We start from the raw sequence: 20382 nt of genomic DNA, 5'->3' as shown, positions 1-20382 counted from the left end.
CATGCAATTTAGTTCCCTAGTGGTCACACTGAAATAGAAATAAAGTTAAAAAAATTAAATATTATATTTTGTCAAACCTAATATATGCAAAATATTTTAACCTGCAATTTACAGAAAGTTACTGCGATATTTTATACTCATATTTTATAATGTGAATACAATCTACATGTATTCACATGAAGTCCTCGACATCTCATATGTAGTTTGCCCATGGCACCTCTCCATTTGTACTCACACTAATTTTTGGTGAATCGCTCAGTACGCCCTCTGGTCCAATCAGTGTAACTTTTACACGTTAGTAAGTGTGTGGATTGGGTTTTCTTTGTGAGACTACAGAGGTAACATAGGAGGGGCAGCATCGCCTCCCATCCTTCCAGTGGCTGTTCACTGCCAGGCACTTCCTGCCAGCGCCTAAGCACAAAGCCCTCAAGCAAAGAGGCAGGCATGTGTCGCTTGCCTGACAAGGGCTCAACCTGCCCAGGCTCTGCTTGCAAAATGCCCAAATCTTTCAACTCTGGGCATTTCTCCTCCGGGGCTCACTCTGCTCCAGGCAGAATCTGGTCTCTCTCCTAGACACGTGGTCTCAATTGCTACAGCGCTTCATACAAGAGAGAAAAGTTACCTCTTGCTCCGAAAGCATGTGATACCCTTGCCAGAAAGAGAGAACTGCTTAGTTTTGAAGTGAAGTGGGTGTGTTCCCTTTTCTGCCTGGGTGTGGCCTTCCTGTCAAGCGTAGGACATTCATGGTGGAGGACAGAACAATGTAGGCGACTTACTTCGCTCTAGAAGAGAGGACCCAGAGGACGGGGTCTAACTTGCATTCATTTGGGGGCCCCAGCAGCACCCGATGCAGGTCCTAGAATCCAGGGGTGTATGGGAAACATTGTGAAGGAGCACTAAGTGAATGAATGAAGGTGCCCTTCCATTGATGCAGTGTGACTCCCTGTGGGGCAGGGGGATACAGAATAAAGAGCACAGGTTTTCGAGCCTAAGGGGCCTGGGTGTGATCCTGGGCCCGTGACTAGATACTGAACAACCACGAGAGCGCACAGTCTGTAGCTGCACGTGCATTTCATGTAGCTGCATGAAAGAGGCCAGGCACTGGAGAGCACCCTGTGTGTGACTCCATTTGTATAAAGTTCAACTGTATGCTGTTAGAGAAGCGTAGTAGTCCCGCGTGGCTAGCGGCCACCACATTGGACAGCGCATCTGTAGAGCAATGCTAGAGAGAGGCATCACAAGAAGAATTATTTGGAAAGATAGTGAAAAATGCAGTCCTCGGCCCCTACTGCAGGTGGCGTCATCTGCATTTTCTCATGCATTGCACTGCTTGTCTTCCCCCAACCTTGGGGGCATCAGGATACTTAATTCTCATTTTAGCGATGCAGAAACTGAAGCTCGGTTTGAAACAACTTGCATTAAATCATCATGTCTCAACATATCTTTGGGGAAGGCCCAGTTCTGGGTTTCCTAATCCATTGCACACTCATAATAATCCAAAGACCACATCACATGTGACTTGTCATGTGAGTCTGGCGATAGCCAGACTGGTCTACACTCTGTGCAAGAAGACATGACCCTTGACCACGAACTTGGGTGCCACGGCAATGCCAAGGCACTAGAGATGTTTCTAGGTGCTCACGCTCAAGTTCTGCACTTACCTGCTGTGAAAGTAACAAAACGGTTGGCGTCCTGGCAATGGCCCCATGGATCACACTTTGAGTACCCATGTTTCTAAATTAAACATTTGTGAACGTGGCAAATACAGGCTTTTTTGTCTATTTTATAAAAAATATATTTTATTGATTTTTTTACAGAGAGGAAGGGAGAGGGATAGAGAGTCAGAAACATCAATGAGCAAGAAACATTGATCAGCTGTCCTGCACACTCCCTACTGGGGATGTGCCCGCAACCAAGGTACATGCCCTTGACTGGAATTGAACCTGGGACCCTTCAGTCCGAGGCCAATGCTCTATCCACTGAGGAAACCGGTCAGGGCTTGTCTATTGATTTTTTCTAGTTTGTTCTATTAAAATATATTATTAGAGTATAAAACACACAGAAAACTCGGGCACAGTTGTATAATCAGCAGCCAATTAAGAGAGAGGACATTACCAGACCCCAAATTTCCCCCTCGCACCACTTCAATCCTTACCCACCACCTGTGGCAAGGTACCTTCTATCCTTGCCTCTAACAGCATACAGTTGAACTTTATACAAATGGAGTCACACACAGGGTGCTCTCCAGTGCCCGGCCTCTTTCATGCAGCTACATGAAATGCACGTGCAGCTACAGACTGTGCGCTCTCGTGGTTGTTCAGTATTCAGTCACGGGCCCAGGATCACACCCAGGCCCCTTAGGCTCGAAAACCTGTGCTCTTTATTCTGTATCCCCCTGCCCCACAGGGAGTCACACTGCATCAATGGAAGGGCACCTTCATTCATTCACTTAGTGCTCCTTCACAATGTTTCCCATACACCCCTGGATTCTAGGACCTGCATCGGGTGCTGCTGGGGCCCCCAAATGAATGCAAGTTAGACCCCGTCCTCTGGGTCCTCTCTTCTAGAGCGAAGTAAGTCACCTACATTGTTCTGTCCTCCACCATGAATGTCCTACGCTTGACAGGAAGGCCACACCCAGGCAGAAAAGGGAACACACCCACTTCACTTCAAAACTAGGCAGTTCTCTCTTTCTGGCAAGGGTATCATATGCTTTCGGAGCAAGAGGTAACTTTTCTCTCTTGTATGAAGCGCTGTAGCAATTGAGACCACGTGTCTAGGAGGGAGACCAGATTCTGCCTGGAGCAGAGTGAGCCCCGGAGGAGAAATGCCCAGAGTTGAAAGATTTGGGCATTTTGCAAGCAGAGCCTGGGCAGGTCCAGCCCTTGTCAGGCAAGCGACACATGCCTGCCTCTTTGCTTGAGGGCTTTGTGCTTAGGCGCTGGCAGGAAGTGCCTGGCAGTGAACAGCCACTGGAAGGATGGGAGGTGGGTCACGCCTTTCCCAGGCCCCCTTGCCACTGCAGCCCCCTAGGGGACTTCCCCAGGGGAGATGCTCCTCTGGCTTCCACAGGGAGCTGGCTGGGAAGCATACCCACCACTGGCTACCTTCCTTTCTCTTCCCCACCCCCTAGTGTCTCCCAAACTTCTCAATAATCGCTGGTATTCACACCTTAGTCTCAGGGGTCTGCATCTGAGAAACACGGAACTAAGACAACACAGGGGGTATCGCAGGGCAGAATTGAACTAATGCCCGAGGATGACAGGGATTCGGAGCAGGGGACAGGGTGTTCTAGGTTCTGGGCTGAGGGAGTTGCCTGAGCAGAGGCCTGGGTGGGAAAAGGCTCCTGAGAATAGAGGAAAGCCCAGTGTGACTGCAGAGTGGTGAGCAGCTGGGGGAGGTGAGGGTTCAGTGTGGGCTGGACTCCAGGTGTCCCCGGTGGCAGAAGGAGGAGCAGGTTCAGGGAACCCTGCCTGTGGCTGGGAACCCCAGCCCACAGCGGGGGGGGGGGGAGGGGGAAGGCATGCATATGCATCCTTTTGAAATCTCCCCCTAGTCCCCCTGGCTGGGCTGGTAGCAACTGCATTGATATACAGGCACTGGGAGGTAAAGCTCATGCCTTATTTACTAGCCAATTCCTTTCCTGCCCTCCAAATTCAATCCAGAAGCAACTCAATTTCCACCGAGCTGTCAATATAATCTACCGTGTTCCCCTGCTCTCCTAACCTTTCCTGGTATTACAGGATCCTCACTTACTTGTAATGAAACACTATGAATAAATCAATGTATGTTAATATAGCGTGTCTTCAATTTTTTATGGAGGGCTTCACCAAGCCGAATCCCCGCTGCTTTGTCAGAAACCGTCTTTGAAAAATTTAACTTGCAAGTTTTATGAACTGGCAACTTGGGGGGGGGGGGGTGGCTTGGGCTGGGAGGGAAAGGAGGAAGGTGAGAAAAATGGTATGGGATGGAGCTGTGGCCATAAAATACATAATGCAATGTGAATCTTCACTTGGAAGAGGAGAGAGAGAGAGATTTGTTGGAACAGCAAACATAAAATAAAGGGTGAGTTGGGGAAAAGGGTGCTGAGCTGCATGTCGACACAGACTCCAGGGACTGGGCTCTGGCTGCAACAAGGTGATCGAGGCCACCCAGTCTCTTCTGGTCTCCATCAGTGGGATCCCTAGCCAGGAGCCAGAGCGAGGACTTCAAAATGAGAATCTAATCACGTCATCCCTTAGAATCCACAGCTCTCCGGATTCAGACCGCATTGTTATCCCATGTTATCTTCATCAGCTCACGCCATGAGTTGGCCTCTCTTGGGCTCCCTCTTGCAACCGAGGCCTTATTACAGTGTCTAAAACGAGCCATGGTCCTTTTTGCTACAGGACAAGCTATTCTGTCAGCACAAAACACGGCTTTCCTTCCCCTGCCTCCCTCTCAACTCGTTACTGACTCCTCATCCTTAGATCTCACTTGAAATGACACTTGTCATGAGCACCTTCCCTGACTCCCACCTCCTCCATGTACCCAGCGTCACAACTCTCCTCTTTGAACTGTGAATGTGGATTTTACATTCAGCCATGCAATTATTTCATTGTGAGTCCCTTTCCCATTATCCCAAGGTTTGCAAAAGTAAAGCCTTAAAGCCAAACCCGGCCCCTAATCTGGTTTTGTAACTAGAAATGTATTGTAACACAGCTGTGCCATTCACGTATGCTTTGTCTTTGGCTGCCTCGACACGACAATGGCAGAATTAAGTCGTTGTGACTGAGACCCTGTGGCCCACACATTCATGAATATTTTCTCTCTGGGCCTGTGTAGAAAGCAGTGGATGACTCCTGTACTAGACTTTAAGCTCCAAGAGAGCACAGATCTTATCTGGTTTTTCTTCCATATTTCTTACTTTTGCATGGGTAAGTGAATGATCAAACTAGCCACGTGGCTTGAACCATTTGCTTAACCTCTCCGAGTCTTGGGTTCTTTAAGGGTTAAATAATAATTTCAATGCACCTTTAGCCTTTGCATCACGGCTCCATCAAAGGAGCAAAGAACAAGTTGCCCCTCTATCCTGAACTGAAGAGGCAGGGACAAGAGAGGCAGGGAGAACAGAAGGAAACCATTTCCCTTGAAGAGCCCCATCAGGAAGGACTTGAACATGCGTAGATTGGGCCACGCTGTGCTCCAGGCACTGGGCTCGGTACGACATAAGACCCTGTAGTCCCAAGTTCAGATAGAGCAGCTGTCTGACAAGACTCAGGTTCTGAGGATGAGATGGTACATGGGAGTTAAGGGCAGATCGGAGATAAGGATGAGGGATGCAGCCAGGGCTCAGAAGCAGCTGATCAGAAGATGCAATCATGACAAAAACACCATTTGGGGCACTTGCTATGTGCGAAGCACTGTGAGACGGGGTTCGCATAAAAATCGCCTTGTTTAAGCCTCAAAAAAGGGTATGGATTCTTTATGGTTATTCCCATTCCTCTGCTGAGGAAGCTGAGGCCAAAGGAGGTGACATGCTCAGTATGTGAGCAGAGGTGAGGGCAGCTATGTGTGTGACTGTGGGGCCTTCTGGAAGAACAGAGGGAAATCCACAGCTTATGAAGTTTTCTCTGCTGCCTCAACTTCACCATCATAGGTGCCGTGACGTGACAAAAACTTGGATAAGTCTATTCAAACACCCAGGGATGCCTTACTCTGCCTGGCAGAACTGATTGCTCCCAGATCTGTGTTCCCCAAAAGACTTCGTTCCCTGCAATATCCATCAATCCTGTCAGGAACGGGGATTTCTTCATCGATGTTTCCTCAGAACCCAGACCAGAGTCTAGTACAGAGTGGGTTCTCAATGAACATCTGTTGTTCATTGGGATGGGCTGTAAAAAAGGCTCACTCCCAAACAGATGACCCCATATTGAGCAAACACATGTAGCATCAATTATCATATAAAATGGGTCACAACCTGCCCACCTGAGCTTGACATTCCAGAAACATCCTCTATAGCTTTTACTATATCCATGGTAAACTATATCTTCATCCTAAACCCTTTGGGGGAGAGGGGAGTCAGCACCTTAAGTCATCCATCCACCTGCTCCCAAATTTCTCCAAATGGCTTCCAACTCAGATTCTGGAATTCTCAACACGGTAGAGTACTAATGAGACTACATGTGAAATAGATCAACGTGGATAGTTCATTGTATAAACGGTTAAATTCATTTAATTTTCTGTAAACTCAAATCACTGGTTAAAATATATACTTCCTTTTTGATCCACTGTGCAGGGATGGTCTTGGCCATCTTGGTGACCTCCAAGGCAAATGTACAAAAGGAGACAGTTCAAGGCAATCTCTGCCTGACAGAAGTGTAGTGTTGACTCATTGATTTCCTAGCAATTTAAAAATAACATGGGGGCGCATTCCTTCTGAAGAACAGTGAGGATGCACAGATGGCCACAACGCACGTGTCCGTGACTTCTTGCCCACGGGCCCTCATTGTCCCTAGAGAGCCTTGGACTATGGTAACCGCAGGAAAAAAAGATTATGATTGACATGCGGACTGCTGTGCCTGGTGTTTCCAGTACTATTGAGCCAGTGAGAGTGCAGGGACCTGCCACTTCTGTGCCCAGACAGCTAATGCTTCTGTTCTATTGAGATGAACTCATTCTCTCAGTCAACAGATGTTCATTGGGAACCCATTCTGTACTGGACTCTGGTCTGGGCTCTGAGGAAACATCGATGAAGACATCCCTGTTCCTGACAGGACTGATGGATATTGCAGGGAATGAAGTCTTTTTGGGAACACAGATCTGGGAGCAACTGGTTCTGCCAGGCAGAGTAAGGACAGCTTCCCCAAGAAGCTGCCAGGGGGCTGGGCTGGGCTGAGCCAGCGGTCCTCAACCTGGACTCCAGAGCATAGAATGCCCCCGGGGCTTTCTAAAAAGCACCAATGCCTGACCCTCCCCAGACTAATTGAATCCATGCTGTGGATACACATGCCTGGGCACTGGCACATGTTGAAGTACTTCAGGAGATTCGATTGCACAGCCGTGGCTGAGAGTACTGGAGCTGAGTCCTACGGCATGAAGGGACTAAGGAAAACCGCAGAAGGCAGCACATGCCACAGAAAACTTTCCTAAAGTTTCTGGAAGGAACTAGAAACTCACCATTCAATTCAATTATAATGGCTGTAGGAAGGATTCACTGATGAATGCTGAAGTTGGTGGGTGAAACAATATTCCCATAGCTTTATCTTCCCCAGATTTCCCAGCTACTGTTGTGGTTTCATCCTAAAAGCACAAATTTGTTGACATCTCCCAGAAGGAAGGTCCTAATTCCTCTCTCCTTGAGGGTGGGCTCTCTTTGAATGAATAGGGAAAACAGTAGCTTTAAAGTGGAGAGGGTCAACACTGTCCATGGGCTGAAGGTCAACACTGTCCATGATAAATCAGGTTGAGATTAAGGGCCCCCTGGCATGATGTGATGAGAAGGGTATATACCCTCTGTGGTCTCTTTTCCCCCCACCCAGAATCTCAGTCTATTAATGAGGAAAACATCAGACAAACAATGAGTACTCTTAGAAAATGTCAAAGTCATGAAAACAAGGAGAGATTGAGAAACTGTCACCAGCAGGAGAATGAGGAGACATGACACCTAAATGTTATGCAGGAATCTAGAAGGGAGAATAGGATATCTGCAGGAAACCATAGAAAATCAGGAAAAAGCAATACAAAACAACAATAAAAAGGTGTGGATGTTTAGGCCATCGTAATGCACAGACATGAATTCTTTATTTTGACACATATGCTACGGCTATGTGAGATGTTAGCAGTCAGCAAAGTTGTGGGAAGGGTAGAGAACTCTCTGCATTATTTTTGCAACTTTTCTGTAAATTCAGAATTATTTCAAAAGGAAACATTTAAGAAACAGCAACAAAAAGGTGGCCTGCTGGTTTGGGCACTTGTGAGGTCTTCGTGGCTGCAGAATAGAATCTACAACAGCTTCTCCTTGAGCTCTTGACTTGTGCTGAGCACTGGGGAGCCTATAGAAACTTCCAGTACAGTGAGGGGGCCAGGAGGGCCACAGGGATGAAGGACTACTGCTCTGAAGGAAGGGGAAGTGATTCTTGGGAGCATATAATAGAGAAGGCCTCTGGGCCAGGCAGTCTTCCTGTGTGCAAAGCTGCTCACCAGATGAAGGAGGTGGGAGAAAGGTGGGAGGGAGTAATGGGAAACGGAGGCAAGTGAAGCAAGAGGAAGCCTGAGAGATGCGCTTGGGTGGGATGACTACTGGGTACTGTGATGCTTTTGTACAAAGTAGGAAAAGGCCCCTCTCCAGGTTGATACAGTCCCCCCTCCATCCCAGCCCCCGACACTTCCATGAGCTAAGAGGGTCTTTGTGAGAAAAGATATCTTTATCGTGCCTCATCATATTCCTCCTGTCAGACACAGCCCAGAGCTCAGTGCATTCCCTCCTTTGGCGTGTGTTTCTGTGTCATACACACACTGTGCAGTAGTATGTGGCAGCCCTCTATTGAGGCCAGGTCAGGAAAGGCTTTATGTGAATACTCAGAGGCTTGGGTTTTATCGTGAGGATAATACGGAACTAGAGGGAAGGTGGGTTCTCCACAGGGGCGCGGGGTCATTCCCAGATTCAGCAACAGAGCTACTGAAATTGTGGCCTGGAGAAAAGAGCACATCGGTGTTAGAGGTGCTCACTGAAGGGTGCATCCCAGACCTACTGACCACAGTGTTGGTTAGGGGTAAGGGGGAGGATTCAGATCTGCAGGTGATTCTCATGCATGTCCAATTTCGAGACACACCTTCTCTGGCAAGGGGATGGAGAATTAAATTGACCAGAGGAACAGAACCACTTTGGAGGGTCTGGCTCTCACCCAGAGAGGGCCTGGCTCAGACTGGAAACTGGGGGGATGGAGAGAAGGAAGTGGACTTGAGAGCCACTGAGTCCTGGCTAGTGAGGGGTGAAATCCTTAGAAATGTAGGAATAAGAGAGAGCCAATATATGGCACCAGGCCTCGGGGAGATGAGCCTTCTACTGGAAACTATCTGTGAACATCCAGGAGGCTGATCCTCCTGATGATTCTGTCCTTCAGGAATGAGAAGAGTTGGGGAGGGAAGACCATTGGATTTCGGCCTTGCAGAGCCTGTGCTGAAGCCCAGATCTGCCATTTTCCAAGAGATGAGTGATTACTCACCAGCCAAAGTGCTCTATTAACAACTGGATGAGCGCAAACCCCTGGGCAGGGTTGCCAGGCTTCTTGGTTTCCCAAGCTGAGCTCCAGGCTCAGACTCAGACTCCGGGCTTGGTTGGCTGTGCCAGGGCTGCCTCGGCTGTGCTCCTTGCCCAGGGCTGCCAGCACAGGGGACAGTGCTGGCATCTACCCAGCATGAGAGCCCTGCTACTGCCCCTCAGGGATCTTATGTCCTCAGGGATCAAAGAGGCATTGCAGAAGGGAAATGGGTTTGTTTGCCCAGCATGGCTTTTGCAGATTCCCAGTCAATGCCATGTGGTCTGACTTCAGCTGGTTTCCTGGTGGCTTTGGGATCAAACACTAGGAGATAGCAAGCTGGGAATCCAGCCGGCCCAGGGTCTTTCCTATTCACCATCTATCAACCAAAACTGCAAGGTTAGCAGTCGGCAATAATAACAAGAATTAACATATATTGAGTGCTGATCTGGCGCCCAGTCTTCCCCTAAATCACCACCCTGCCCCCAGCTCTCAGACAGACTTTGGGAGGGAGGTCCTCCTGTTAATACACATCCTCCCAACCTTACCTCCGGGCTACTTCTCAGTCTACCCCCCTTCTCCCCCTCCACTGACCCATGGGAGGGATATTCTGACAGTTTCCCTCTTTCAAACTGCTCTGAATTTCAAAGACACAGTTAGGGCCACCATCAACTCTGATGGCTCTCAGCTGTCTCTCACTAACAAGTCATAATGCAGTTTAATAATATGAAGCTTAAACCTCCTTTCTGTTTTCAATCTCATGATGGGGTGTCCTGGGTGCGATGATTTCGTTACTTTCACAGAAACTTTCTTGCTTAATGAGTCTGTGATATTCCCAATTGCTTTTAGTCTGCGCTGCCATATTTCTTGGGCTTTTAAATGTGAGCAGCTTGCCTTCCAACGTCACACTCAACTGATTTCTGTTCTGCTGAGTTTAACCCGGTTACATTGCTAAGTTGCGTGACCAATTCCTTTCCGATTGGCTTTGGGTGTGGGGTGCAAGAGCAGTCGGATAATCCCTTGACCCTGCTCCCTGGAACCTGGCAGCCCGCCAGGGGCCTTTCTGGCAGAGACAGACAGCCTGGGGAAATCCTTCACTGAGGGCAGGGCCTGGATTCTATTTATTCATTGCTCTAACTGCCAGCTTTCAAGCTTGGCTCGGAGAAGTCAATGAGGTTTACTGAATAAATGAGGATTAGGAATGAACACGTAACAAACACAGAGTGTAGTACAGCTGGGTTTGCAATGAAGCCATTTTGATGCCAAAGTCCAGCATTTCCCACCCCACCCGTCAGTGCCCTTTGCAGACGTCCCTATGTGACCAGTTGCCAGGGGGGAGGACTGGCAGCGGGCGCCTGCAGCTGTCAGAACACAAGGTTTGTGGTGGGTCTGTCGGGGTGGCCACCCCCGGGAGAGACTTGAGAAGCATTCCTGGCAACTGAACCGATGCCCGTCTGGTATAGAGCCGGAACTCAGTTAAATGATTTATTTAATCGTTAGTGAGACCCCAGCTGGCAAAGCTCTTGTCCTCTGGGGTCTGTTTCCAAACCTGTAAAGTGGAAAGACCCTTCAGTACGTTTCCATTTTTGGTGGTTTTTCAAAATGGCCACAAATCATTTGACACTTTTCCCATGAAAGGTGAAGCTTACTAGTATGTCTCCTCTGGAGTCTAGGGGGACTTGTGGCTGCTTTGAGCAAAAGAATGTGGAGGAAGTGATGCTGTGTTACTTCTGAGACTAGGTCGCAAAAGGCAATGCAGCTCCTGACCTGTCCACAGGGGCACTCACATCTAAGCTGCAGTGTAAGAAGTCCCACCCCCTTAGGCCGCCATACTGTGAGGAAGCACAGGGCATGTGAAGAGGCCATGCGCAGATACTCTGGTTGATAGCTCCAGGTGCATCCAGTCTGAATCCTATCTGTCCGGGTCAGTGAGCAAGCCTGCAGAGATTCTGGTTCTCAGCTGTCTCATCACTCCCGGCCACTTGAGATTTCTTAGCTGAGTCCCTGGGCATCATGGGGCTGAAACAAGCCATCCTTGCTATGTCCTTTCAAATTCCTGACCCACAGAATCTGTTGAGCACAGTGAAATTGTGGCTTAATGCTACTAACTCTTGGAGTGGTGTGTTACACGGCAATGATAACTAGAACACTATTTGTCCATTATACTTGAGTGTTTCATTAAGAGCATGGATACCATTTTATTCACTTTTGTATCACAAAGAGGAACCACAATAGATGCTGGATAAATCCATAGTAACTTCTTAACCAAGTGATCAAAGTTAACTCCCGATAAATACTCTGAGTAATGCATATCACTTGTGTGGTATTTTTGCCAAAAATGCATAACCTAAATTGAAGTCTATAAAATGGACCAGAATAGAACAAAAGAAACCATCATCTTCAACAGTGCCAAGGACTGGAAAAACAAAGAAGGGCTGAGCGCTGGCCCGGATTGGGGGAGACAGAGGAGAAAGAACAAAGTAGTGCAAGGGCGGGTCCTAGACTGAATTGTGAACTAGGAAGAGGACATAAGTGGGGAAACAAGTGAAATTCAGATAGTCTGTCAACTATGATTTTCATCATATTGTAATTCATAATACTGACCACTGTTTCCTTCCTGGTTTTAATCATTTCACTATGGTCATGTATAATGCTAACATTAAGGGAAGCTGCGTGATAGGTATATAGAAACTTTGTACTTTCTCCAAGTTAAAAAAAAAAAAGTATTTTTAAACTAAATATTTTTCAAAGGAAGACAAAGGAAAAGTGTGCGAACTCACGTTGATTAGCTAACCTGGACTTGTGGAACCACAGGTCAGAAGCCAAAGGCTCAACCCTCTACTTCCGGCCACCTTGTAAAAATTCATTACAATAATGAGTTAACATTTATGGCCACTTAATGTTTGCCAAGCAAGGGCCATGCCAAACACGTTCATGCATCACTCACTATCATCACAAATTTATGAGGCTAGTCCCCTTTTTATTCCCATTTTACAGATGAGGAAACTGAGGCTTAGGGAGAAGTAAATTTCCAGGGTTCTCACATCAAGAAGGAGGCAGGGCCAGGTCTTGCCCTCAGGCATTGTCAATCTAGAATCCATCTGCTCAACCTCAGGGATCTGCTGGCATCATACTGAGTGGCTAGTCTGGTTTCCAGGGGCTGGGAGGCCAGAAACTCTGCTGTGAGAACCCATTTGTAGAAGAGGTAGCTGGGGTGAGAGGCATGCCTAGAGTGTGGAGGGACGGGGAGAGCTCCTGGAGAGGGACTTGGGGATATACAACCAAGGAAAGATCGGGGTAGAAGTGAATTTGGAGAGTGGAGGGAGACGAGGAGCCCTGCCACAGGAGGCGCTTCCCAGGTCCCCCAGAGGGTTTGTCCTGCCAGCCTGGAGCTCCTGCCTCCTACCAGAAGGCTAAAGCAGGGGCAGATTCCAGGCCCTTCAGAGGAGGAATCCACTGACCACATAATCACAGATTCGGGTCAGCCAGGGCTGAAGTCTGAAGTTCCACTGTTGCATTTTTTCCTTCATTCAGCAATTTTCTTATGAAATTAAAATAGAATTGATTTCCTCCATCCCCTTCTCTTAAATTAGGCATTAGGAAAGACATAAGCGATGGGCATATTGGAGATTTGAACATCAACTCAAACCAGCAGAGCACATTTGCAAGATGGTTTTTTAGCCCCTGTTATTAGGCGAAGGCTTTGTGAAAGTCTGTTTTTTTGGTTGTATCTCCTCCTCCCCAAGAACGGAAAGCTTTTGTTTCTCTTTTGGGGTAAAATGGGCACTTTTTCCTAATTCTCTGTTCCGCGGGTCTCAGGTTGGAAGCTTTCTCTTTTTTTCTAACCTTGCCCATGTGACATTTCCCCAGAAGCAGACACACAGCAGGTGACACTGCTATTTAGGGAACTGTCATTTCTGGAGAAATAGTTCATTATCAGGAAGCCCACACCCTCCTATCTGCAGTGACCGCAGGCCCTCAGCTGGGTCCAGAATGGAACCTCAGAGCTGGAGGAAGCTGCTTCAATTACAAAGCACTCAGGAGAACCCAAGGCTCAGAGAGGTCAAGAGGCATGCCTAAGGTCACACAGCACGTGGGTTTTTTCTAAGACAGCTGTGGGATAACAAAACAGCCTGGGAAGGAGTCAAAAACTCAACTCCGGCACAAATCCTGATTAGCAGATGTCTGTCTGGAGCAGGGCAGCCCACTAGAAATGTGAGCCACATTAAAAAGTTTTAATTTTTTTAGGAGCCAGGTTTAAAAAAGAAAAAAAAAAAAAAGCCATGGCCTGTGTGGCTCCGTTGGTTGGGTGTAGTCCCTCCCATTGGAAAGTGGCTGTTTATATTCCTGGTTAGGGCAGATGCTCAGGTTATGGGTTGCGGGCTCAGCCCTTGGTAGAGGGCGCTGGTTAGGGGAAGTTGCAGGAGGCAGCTGATTGATGTTTTGCTCTCACATCGATGTCTCTCCATCTCCCTTCTTCTAAAAATCAATAAAAAAAATCTTTAAAATATAAAAAGAAACAGCTGAAATTCATTTTAATAATATATTTCATTTGACTCAGATCTACAATGTTATTATCTCAACATGCAATCAACACAAAATAATTAATGGGGTATTTTATATTCTGGTTTTCCTAATAACTGTCTGAAATCCAGTGTGTATTTTGCACATCCTGCATACTGGTTCGGACTAGCCACCTTTCAAGTGCTCCACAGTCATGTGTAACCAGAGACTAGACAGTGCTGGTCTAGACCAGGGTTTCTCAACTTTTTAAAATGTTCATTTCCTAAGAAACCTATTTAGACATTTTTCCTTCATTTCCCCCATGAAATTTTAATCCTACAGGTATGTTCTATAGCTATCCGTGGGCTTTATGCACATCTTATCGCTGTTTATGCACTTTATGAATATGATGCATATGCATAAGAAGAGGATGATTTTTTTCACCCATCTCCTCCCTCCAAGAACCAATTTTCACCTCTTGTGGGCGGTAGCACCTGTGATGCATGATGTCGAACCAGCAGGAACGGCCCTGAACTTTCCGTTCTGATCTGTAAAATGAGGACTGGTGAGTGGGCAAAGCAGCTCTTGTGGGAAAGCCTCTCGCATTGCTGAGTGTGGCACTCGTGCTAAAAGTGGGTTGAGCTGGTACTTCTCAGACGTCGTTCCCTGCCACACTGTTCCCTGCCACACTGTGGGCAGCACTGGAGAGGTAGACCCTCTCCTCGGCCTGCATGTAGTTCCAGGGGTGTGTGCTATTTGCCCTGGTCCTCTCCTGCCTCAGGGGACTCCACCACACCGTACAGGGAGAGGTCAGGGGTGCTGTCCTTCAGCCTTCCACAGCTGGGCCAAGGGCAGTAGGACCTTTCGGATTGCAGCTTCATGTCCAGGGGACATGGACCAGGAAAAATGAACACAGATCCAGGATGCTGAGGAAAGAGTCTAGGAAGATGACCATGACCTACCCAGCATGCTGTTCCCAAGCTGAACCTCAGGCGTGTGGAGCTGACTTGAAGATGCCAAAAGCTCCCAAGCAGAGCTCCTGCAGGAGAGGACCCAGAGCTTGGCAGGGGGAGCCTTTGGTTTTAGCCTCCCACCAAGTCTGAGATCTTACAACCCATTGGCTCTTCTAGTCGAGGGAATTGGGCCGAGGCCCCCGCAGGGCTTTGGAGACCAGATACACTGCAGAGCTAACATTGAAGGTAACCCTAACTCTTGATGAGGCCCGCTCCTGGGATCCCAGCTCCTATCAAGATGCAGAACTCCCAAATTGCTCAAATGTGAAGAACAACTCAGAGGTATGCACATACAAGGCACAGGGTAATTCATAGGGGAGGTGGAGAGAATCATTCCATTGATTCGGATGAAGTCTTCTCCACCGAAAAATATCAAAATTTGCATGAAAGACATTTGCTAAAGTAGCAGCAATTTAAATACACTGTGAAGAGCTCTGAATAGAAATATAGACATTCTCACATGGAAACCTGTCTAGAATGGCTTCCCATCTGATGGCTGTTCTATGGGTTCACTGTTAGCCTGGGGCGGGGGTTCACTGATAGCCTGGGCCACCTAACCTGTGTGTGGGGGTGGAGGATCCTGACTCAGAACCGCCTCTCTGCCTGGCTCTTTCCTTCAATGATAGGCAGCCCCAGAGCCCAGGTTTTGCCTCCAAAGAGAGAATTCAGGATTCATGACAGAACTCCAACAACAAATGGGGCCCTTAGAGGAGGGAGCACCACAGGTCTCCCAATCTGAGCACCCGGAGAGCTGCATGGTGCCCAGTGCCCCCTCCTCTCCAGCCTGAATCTGTGTGTTGAAAGCTGCCTTCCCCAATCCCTCAACCACAGCTACCATTTCTGAGTCAGTGAAGGCAGTGGTTCCATGGACACATCTGCCAACTTGCCTTTAATTGCTCCGAGGACAGAAACGGTGCTAAGCCAAAAGGGTGGGCTGGCGCTCAACAGGCAGACGTGGTGGGGCCAGAGTTAGTCCCACTGCAAGCTGGAGATACACACGCTTTGAAGCAGGTGGCAGGGACACCAAGAGCCATGCCAAGAGAAAGGTCAGTGTGCAGAGGAGGATGGGACAGACAAACCAAAGGAAGCGGAGGCAGAGACAGGAGAAAGAGAGAGAAACCTGGGTATTCGACTTTCGGATGACATGTCCTTGACACCAAACCATTTTCCATCCACTCCCCAGGTGTTTCTGTCGAGCCAGTCTGAGCTATTTTGAGGGACTTCTGTTTCTTCAAAGTCTATTTCCCTGATGAGTACATCTCCTCTACATCATCACCTCCCTTGGATCTTCAATCCATTCCTTGCTCCTTCCTTAGTAAACAGATAAATGATCCTGGCTTTCCTGGCTCAGGAGCTGCCTCCGTGTCCCCTCCTCGATCTGTGTCCATGGTCCCGTCCTCCCCATCCCAAGTCCTGCACCCTGGGCCGCGGGTTCATCCAAAGTGCAGACTCCAAACCACTTTAATTCAAATGGGCACCTGGCACTCCCCGAGGCAGCACAGCTTGTCCAAGAAGCAGAGCTGAATGTCAACACCTTCATTTCACTGCCATGTAACTCGCGGGGCAACAGCCCAGGAAGCAGCTGTGTGGGCTGATAAGGGCTGCTCTGCCTTGTCAGAGTCCTCAGGCACCACCTGCAGAAACGGGCCAGCAATGCAGGGCCAGCAATGCGGGGCCAGCACGCGTGTCAGGTGTCCAGTCTCCCCCTTGAGCCACCTGCACACAGGCACACCATACCGCCGCCAGGCCACGTCCACAGGGTCCCTCAGGAGATGGGCTGGTTTTCTCCTGCTGTACCTAAAGCAACACTAGCCCCTCCGCCCTTTTCAAAACCAGGAGACAGCTTCCTGCAGTAGTTACGGGCCTGTGCTCTGCCACTTACTAGCTCTGAGACTGTGGACAAGTTGCTTAGCTTCTTGGTACCTCAATTTCTTCATCTGTTAAATGGGGATAATGAAGTCCCTATCTCATAGGTCTGACTAAGGAAGTATTGAGACAATATTGAGACAATACTTGCAAAGCCCTTAGAATAGTGCCTGGGACATAATAAGCACTCAGTAAAAGTACCTGCCATTATTATTGTGAAAACATTCAAGTCCTTCACTGGTTTTTCTTTGCTTTCACAATGAAAACAGCTATCTACACTGTGGCCCACAGATCCAGCATGGTTTGGCCCCTGCTGTCATCCCCATGCCATCTCAATGACCGCATGTCCCCTTGATCTTGCACTCAGATCACACTAGCCTTTTCCCTGTGCCTGGCACTGGCCCTGCATCTTCCACCAGAGGGATTGTGGCCATACTGCTCTTTCATCCCTTCCTGTTTGGTTAATGTCGTCACTTCCTCCGCTTCTCCACCCCATTGCCATTCCCTCAGGCAAGCCTTCCCCGTCCAAGTCCAATCTGCCATGATTGGCTCAGGAAGGACCAGACCACTGTGCACAACTCCAGGGAGCGCTGCTCAGATTGCAATCACGTGGAGGGCGCCCCCTAGAGGTGTACACAGTGCTTCCCTGCAGATCAGGGGTTGAGCCAGAGACAGGATCCACATCATTGGATAGTGAGGGAATAAGAACATGAAAACAACATGAACATTTGCCAACATTTTCTTTGTGACTCAGCACTGATGACTTAGTCTTATTCTCACATGGCTTCTTCTACCATTTTTTCCACTATGGCCTGGATATCTATAGCTAAGGTCCCACTTATAGAGAGTAACGAGGAAAAGGCTACTCTGGTCCTTCCCTGCAGCTACCTCGGAAGCAGACCTGCGCAGCCCATCTTACGTATGTAATTTCACATTTATTTGTTTGCCTCTGTGGTTAGTACCTGCCACTCCAACCAGACTAAGTAACATGCAAACAGGGGCCACATCTGCTAAGCTCCTGGCAGTTCCCTTCAGCGTCAGTGCCCAGGGTTGTCTTCCAGCCCCAAATTGCCAAGACAAGTGCCAAAAGTTCCAGCCCACTCCCTGGTGAGCGAGAAGGAGAGTTAGGAGCCTCAGCCACACCGGCTAATAAGTTCATGAGCCAGCCCAATCATCAAGGGAGGTATTGAGAGTTGTGTCCAGGCGAGCTGCTGGGTTGGAGCCTTCCTAGCCCTGTGTACATGAACCGGGGAGCAAGCCTGGGATCACCTTGGAAGGGTCAGATGAAGGACTGGCTGAGGCTGAGGACCCGAGTAAGCTGGTCTAGAATGTGGCTGGGCCATCGGCATGTTGGGCAAGCCTCCCCGACTCCTGGGATTGTCGGGGGAGGGGAGAACAGCTGAGAGGCTCTGCAACAGGAGGCCCCAAAGGTCCTTTACTTCCCTGGGAATCCAAGGTGTGATAAAGGAATAGAAAGTCCAACACTCAAGGATGAGACGCTGCTTCAAGTCTTGGCGCCCAAGTGAAGAAGAAAAATTAAAGACAGATCAGCAAGACAGGTGGTTAGGAAACAGGAATTTTGAATTGGAGGAAAAGAGGAATACTAAATTGTTGTTTTTTTTTTTTTAAAAAAAGACAGGGTCTACTCAATTTTGACAACAAGTTCTTAATTCAGGTTAGAGGATATCTAAATAGAGTATTAAAAACATTGAGCATTGAGACTTATATAGAAGAAACCCAAGTGTCCATACAATGGAAAGACTGACCAAGCTCAGAGGGAGGGGGAGGTTAACCAAAGAATTTGTATGCATATAGGCATCCATGGACACAGACAATAGTGTGGTGAAGGCCTGGGAGGGAGTCGGGGAGTGGGGGTGGGGGTGGTGGAGGGGGTCAATGGGAGGAAAAAAGAGAGCATATCTGTGATACTTTCAACAGTAAAGATAATTTTTTTTTAAAAAAGGAATGAAATTCTGACACATGCTATAAGATGAATGAACCTTGAAGACATTTTGCTAAGTAACTTAGACAGTTGCAAAAGACAAATTCTCTCCCATTCCACTTATATAGCGTGCCTAGAGCCGTACAATTCATTGAGACAGAAAGTAGACTGGTGGCTGGCAGGGACTGAGGGTTTGGGGCAATGGGGAGTTAATGGGTAGAGAGTTTCAGTTTTATAAGATGAAAGAGCTCTGGAGATGAATGATGGTGATGGCTGCACAATGTTACGTATGTATTTAACCACTGAGATGTACACTTAAAAATGGTTAAGATGGTACATTCTATCTTAGGTTTATAGTGCCACAATAAAAAAAAAAAGGGATACAAACCCCAAACACTGAGACTTTAGCTGCATTCTGGTAAGAAAAAAATGGCAGAGATCCAGCCAAAGCAGGCCTTTGGATATGAAGGACACACATGTTTTGAGCAACTACTGTGTGCCTGGTGCTATGCTAGGCTCCCCAGTATACACTGTACTATTGTTTACATAGTAGCATTATGAGATAAGTATCACTCCTTCAATTTACTGTTGACGAGACAGGCTCAGAGAGGGTGAGTGACTTCTAGGCCACGGAGGGAGAGGACACTGCTGGGCTCTGACTCCTATCTGACGAACAGGCAACAAGTCTTGTACGTGTCAAAAAGGGAGCATTTGAGGACAGAATTACAAATCTATCAGCTCATCCATATTTATTTTTCACCATTATTTTCAGGCAGGGGCTTAGGGTTTCTAAATATTTAGATTTTCATTTGTAAAGTGACAGGATCCTGCCAGTGACAGGAACTCTCAGAGGGAACAGGATTCACTCCTCTTTGAGTGTCACATCCCTAATGACCTTTCGTGCTGTGTCAGTGCTTCTGGCCGCCTCGATGCTAACGCTGGCCAGCAGCAGCCGCCTCTGACATCAAATGAACCTGTTGATGCAAATAGTCATTTGCAGCAGCAATAATAGAAATTACGGGCAGAGAGAGAGAGAGCGTTGCCATTTGCAAAGTGACCCTGACTGGGAGGCTCATGGGCGGGCAGAACAGGTGTGATACCATATTACAGAGGGCAGGGAGGAGAAGAAAGCCGGGGATGTGCACAGCCAGGAAGGGAGCCACCTGACCCCCAGGTGCACCATTTGATTCCAAGTTCAGTGCTCACTGCACCGGCCTACCTGTCATCAAACACATGATGGAAGCGACAGCAGGCCACGGTGACAGAGAGGCCACCTCACAGCATGAGCCATGCAGGACCCAGGGAGAAGCCTGAGCTGAGACAGAGGGCTACCTTAGGGGTGATGGGGAGGAGTGGAGAGGGGCCGATGGCCCTGTTTGGGGACTGGCTATCTCCCAAGGCATGGGGCATAGGAAGGGGCAAGGAGCAGCCCAGGGAGCAAAATGGGAGGCTCTTGCAAGTCTGCACCTACGAGTGAGCATCTCACCTGCCCTGGGTGTCTCACCTGTCCGACCTAGTCACTCACAACTGAGCAGGAATGCGGTGAGTCCTGGGGTGGTGGGGAGGGGATTCAACCTGTGTCTAGCCCAGGGGTGGGCAAACTTTTTGACTCGAGAGCCACAATGGGTTATTAAACTGGACCGGAGGGCCGGAACAAAAGCATGGATGGAGTGTTTGTGTGAACTAATATAAATTCAAAGTAAACAGCATTACATAAAAGGGTACAGTCTTTTTTTTTTTTTTAGTTTTATTCATTTCAAACCACAGCTGGTCTAGCCCCAGGGCAATCCTGCAGCTTCCAAGCAGACAGCATCCCTGC

The 20382-nt window shown here is 48.2% G+C and overlaps 1 protein-coding gene across 9 annotated transcripts in view; it reads right to left on the bottom strand.

The window, feature by feature from the left end:
- The window catches only part of PTPRT (protein tyrosine phosphatase receptor type T), a 943168-nt gene that overhangs the window by 239055 nt on the left and 683731 nt on the right, over nucleotides 1-20382 (bottom strand). The gene's annotated exons all lie outside the window — the stretch shown is intronic.

Source organism: Myotis nattereri (assembly GCF_964212035.1).
Source record: "Myotis nattereri genome assembly, chromosome: 8".
NCBI classification, from domain to species: Eukaryota; Metazoa; Chordata; class Mammalia; order Chiroptera; family Vespertilionidae; genus Myotis; species Myotis nattereri.
Note: the sequence above shows the minus strand (reverse complement) of the source record. Positions and strands in the feature narration are given on the sequence as shown.